The sequence below is a fragment of the Lactuca virosa genome, chromosome 5, assembly GCF_052849685.1.
Source record: "Lactuca virosa cultivar CGN04683 chromosome 5, Lactuca_virosa_CGN04683_v6, whole genome shotgun sequence".
NCBI lineage: Eukaryota > Viridiplantae > Streptophyta > Magnoliopsida > Asterales > Asteraceae > Lactuca > Lactuca virosa.
This window is the reverse complement of record NC_136430.1, coordinates 447457408-447462738: the sequence shown is the minus strand read 5'-3', so window position 1 is coordinate 447462738 and position 5331 is coordinate 447457408.

Genomic DNA, 5331 nt, shown 5'->3' with positions numbered 1-5331 from the left:
TTAGCAACGTTCATCCCGTCTTCCTCGTGTCGAACCGAAGGAAGTGTCTGTCCGATGAGACACTTGCGATTTCACCTTGACAACCTCGAGTTATAGGAGAGTCTACACTTTGTGTGAGAATCATCTGAATTCACAGATCGAGAAATCAAACGAACGAAACAAAGTCGCATCCCGATAGTGAAGGTTCACTGGAATGCCAAGCGGGGACCTGAATTCACTTGGGAGCGCGAAGATCAGATGAAACAGAAGTATCCACATCTCTTTCCTAATTCACGATTTGTATTCTATGTTCGAATTTTGGGACGAAATTCCCTCTAACGGGGGGATGATGTGACAACCCGAAACTTTTCCCGTTATCCTTACCCAGTTTTCCGTTAATAAAATTTGGGTTTTTATTTAATTCCGTCAAATTTCTTAATTTGGGAAGGACCTTAAGTTTTAAATAAATAATATGTATTTTATACGATTCGGAATAAACCGGGAATCACGCGAAAAACTTGAAACTTCCTCGAAAATCACCGAGTTCACGGTTAGGACTAGTTTACGACCGTAAACTCGTGTAGACCGTAAACCCGTTTACGGTCAGGACCCTTGAGTTTACGGTCAGGGTGACCGTAAACTCCCTCCTATATATATATATATATATATATATATATATATATATATATATATATATATATATATATATATATATATATATATTTTTCATGGTCATTTTTGACCATTTCTTCCATTTCAAGCCTAGAATCTCGAAAACTCTCTCAAGTATCATAGGATCTTCTTGCAAATCCCTGAAAATGTAAGTGTTTCCTTCCCTTTTTTGAGTTAATACATATCTTCTTCTTGATTCACTCTTGAATTCATCCACAAATCTCATCTTTTGAGTCTAGATCTTCAAGATCCTCAAGAACATCAAGAACACTTAAGTGTTTTTGGGCCGAAAACACCCCCATTTGCCTCCAAATCGTAGGTGCCATCCTCCTGTACATCTATCTAGTTACAATCCTTCATTTTGGACTTAAGATCATCACTCTTTGCATGAACAAAAGAGTTTACGGTCCTATGAATCTTCATAGACTGTAAACCCTTATAAAGGGTGTTCTTATAGCCTTTACCCTTCCTAAGGCTAAGCATGGTCCCTAGAATCCGATGCCTTTGAATGAAGCCCTTGAAAACCATCATTTGTGCAAGATTTGCTGAGTTTGCGGTTGAATCTCCTTAGACCGTGAACTCCATGACCGCAAGGCCATTGGACCGTAAACCCTATGACCGTAAGGTCATTTAGACCGCAAACTCATGGGACCGTAAACCCATTGAACCGTAAACACATAGGACCATGAACCACTTTGACCGTAAACTCTTATGGTCATGCCACTTGGACCGTAAACTCCTATGTGAGGCCATACTTCCCTTATATGCAACCCTATGTGGTGTAACACTTCATTACAAGTGTTTCCTAGTCCCTAAGGTGGTTTCCTTCCATAACAAATAGTGTTATGCCTTTACCTAATACATATATGTGCAACCATATGTTAAATAGGATCCTATTGTGTCCAAGGCTCCAATTGACACTCAGCATTACTATCGACCTACATCCAAATCCCACGTCAAACTGTAAGTTCATACCCATATGCTTTTTTTCCGAATTTTTATGTTTTCAGGGGGAGAATACAAGCAAAAGTACAAGGAAACTTGTGCTCAAAATATATTTTTTTGTTTAAGATAATTATATTTCAAGGATGCTTTTAACATGGAAAACTTTTTACCAAACGATTAAGAAATCAACTCGTAGAAACAGTTTTCAAAACTAGGGTAACGAACTTGTGAATCATGTCGTAAAATGTATCATTTTATAAAGGATTCCTGCAAATCATAAAAAGGATTTTCCATATTATTACTTGTAAATTTGTTAGTCTAGTTGGAGACACGTCCTTGGTAACACTCACCACCGAAACAGAGTGTAGGACTAGCACTTATGACCAGAATCTCTTGTAGGGAGAGCGTGACTCTTGTGTATAGATCTATACGGGACTGACTATCCCGCACCTCGCTGCTAGCTACAGTGGGACCGGCAGGTCTACGGGTGACAAAGTGATAAAGGATATTGGCCCCAGTACGTGTCATATCAAGTTAATGTATGGTTATAAAACTCACAATGTAGATAACAGAGATTTACTTTTGTAATAATGAATAAAGTGAACTAACATCAAAGTAATAACCAATTTAATTACTGGAGGGTATTAATAATAATATCTTCAGGACTTAGTTCATCACGGTTTTCTTTTATTTAGTTTTTAAAGCTAATGTACCTCTCTGGGTGTAGCCAGGGTTTTTAAAAGAAAACTGCTTTTATTAATACGAGTATGGTAGATACTTGCATACCTCAGTTTAAAACGAATAATCAACCATCAACCTTTAGGGAAAATATAGGATTTTCCCGGGATAAACCGACTATTCAAAACGGATTTGTTTATCATGTAATCAACGGATATTCATATTCATTCCACGACACCTTGGATTGTACGTATCTTGGTACGAATCTGGACGTCATGGAAGGAATGAGTTTTCAAACATGCTTTTATTAAGAAAATATAGGATTTTCTTGAGGAACACTTTTCAAAAGGATCAAAGAACATTTTTCACCAAAAACTAAACGCTTATGAACCTACCAGCTTTATGTTGATATTCTTTCAAAACTGCTTGTATTCTCAGGGAATTAGTAGACAGGTACTTCCAGGAATTATGAGAAGTCGGAGCGTTAGAGTCACGTCTTTCCATTTTACTTTTGATATGAACAAAACTATGTATTTAACAATGTAAACCTTTCTTATATATGTATTCAATGTCTGGTTGTGTTTACTATGCTTGCTATGATACAATTGTTGTGATACTACGCATGACGTCAACCACCCCCGAACGTTTCCGCCGTTTCGGTTTGGGGGTGTGACAATTAAGCTTTGGCTTATAGTTTGATTTTAGGGTTTCAGGTACATCAGAGCACAGAGTCAAGGCGAAGGCGTGATTGTACAAATCATCCTGGATATTTATTTGACTTATGGTTTTGGGATACTTTTATTTATACTTATGGTTTGGAAACTATGTTTTGTGTGAATTATGGATTTTGAGATTGTTTTAAAAATGAAAATTTTGTCATGATTTTTTGGATGTTACAAGTTGGTATTAGAGCCATGGTTTGAAAATTTTGGATGAACACTTGTGTGATTCCATACTCAAACTAAGGATCTGTAAAATATGTTTCAAAATTTAACCATAAGAGAACCGACATGAAGGATGCCATGTGTACAACCAGTCAGAGCCAAGGAAAGTGATTCGCCAAGATACCCACACTTGTTTTGTGTATTAATAGAATTGCATGCTAGTATGTAGGCTAAGGATCTTCAGGAATTTCATGATAGAATTTCCTGATGTATGATGCCTGATAGCCTAAGAGAGTTTCTTATTATGCCAGATGGAACTGACGTTATTGTTGTGGTGGCTTGGTATGTGCACCATAGTTGTACATAACTAAGATTTTATAGCCTGAGAATGTTTGATTTAGCCTTATTTCATGTTCCTTGTATGGTTGTGGGCTTAGGGTAGGATTAAGTATTTGACTGTCTATCGAATCCAGTGTTATGTATGATTAGCATGCACGAGCGCCTGCATGGTTAGTGGAAGTTTCATGAGTGAGTATGGATTGTAGTAGGCTAGTGTCAGGAAGGATTAGCCACCCTTAACAGGATATATATAGGATGTATGTGTATCCTAGATGTTGGGCCTTGTGGCCGGGTGGTCCTTGACGACCCCTTGAGACAAATATGGGTAGGTGTGGAAGGTAGTATGGGCCCGTACTACTGGAAGCTTTAGACCCATACGCGTAGCAAGGAAGTCAGGAACCCCGAGGGTTTAGTAATACCGTAATGTTGTAATAGTATGAATTATGGATTTTCTTATGTATTCCAGTTTGTTTTCAGTATGCCGATCACTAGAGGTTCTGGATCAGGATCTGGCGACCTGGAGAGGCCACGTTTGTCTGATGATGAGATACGCAGGATGATCACTACTCAGGTGACCATGGCTTTTAGGGAGGCGAACCCAGAGGTTTTTGTGTCTATTAATACCACCATGAGTGAGATGTTCGACGAGCGCTATGCTGCTGACTTAGACGTTGTTGCTGTCGCAACCACCACAACTATTGTTGTTGTAGGGCTGCAGGGGAGAGGGTCATTTCAGGACCGGGACTTCGGCAACACGAATCCCCTAGAGTTTGACGTGGTCAAGGAACCGATTGTTTTTATGAGGTGGTTATATGATGTGGAGGGTTGTTTCTTCCCTTGTTCATGTCCGAAGGACTAGAAGGTCAGGTGCGTCCTGAACCTTCTTCGTTTGGGGGCGAAGGACTGGTGGAAGCTGGTGACCAGTACTATAACATCCCAAAAATATCGAGTAAAATTTTCATTTTTATTAAGTCAAACCATTCATTCATTATTCCAAAAGACGATTAGAATAAAAGTATTCTCAAAACATCAGAGTAAAATATTCTCAAAACATTAGAGTAAAATCATAAACAATCATTGCAGAATAATCTTCAGGGGATGCAATGCGATCAAGTCGGGCCCTTCCTTCTGAAACCAGAAGTACCTGAAAACATTTTAAACATAAACCGTAAGCAAAAAGCTTAACGGGTTCCCCAAAATACAATATACCATACAAACAACAGGCCCCACCCAATAAGTATAACATGTTGGGATTTGAGCACTATAACACTCCTATGGTGCACATGCAACCCTAAATGCTTTGGATCTATGTTTTCTCTATTATACATGCATATTTTCAATTTTTCTAAAGCATTCTCCTAACTAGCATACAAATTGTCAAATGAACAATACAACTAGTTAGATGACTTACCTCTTAGAAGGACTTGTAGTTCTTGACCTTTGAAAGCTTGAGCACCTCAAGTGTGATGCCTCTAATGGTTCACAAACACCAATATGCAATAGGAGGCTTAAGAGAATTAGTTACTTAGCACAACATCAATACACACTCTCCAAGAATGTTGTGGCCATTGGTGTGTAACCGATTTTGGTCAGGAGGGTGTGCTTTTATAGTGTAGCAAATGCTAGGGTTACACTTTGTAAACCCTAATGACCTTTCATATTACTTAGGCTCCACGGGTTAACCTCCATAGACTATCCATGGATTATCATTGGTTTAGCCCATCCTAAATAACCATGGATCATTAGCCCACACTATAAGAATCATTGATTTACACAATTAATCCTCATATATTTAATTAGTCTCTTTTGATCACAAAATTAATTCCAAATTAAT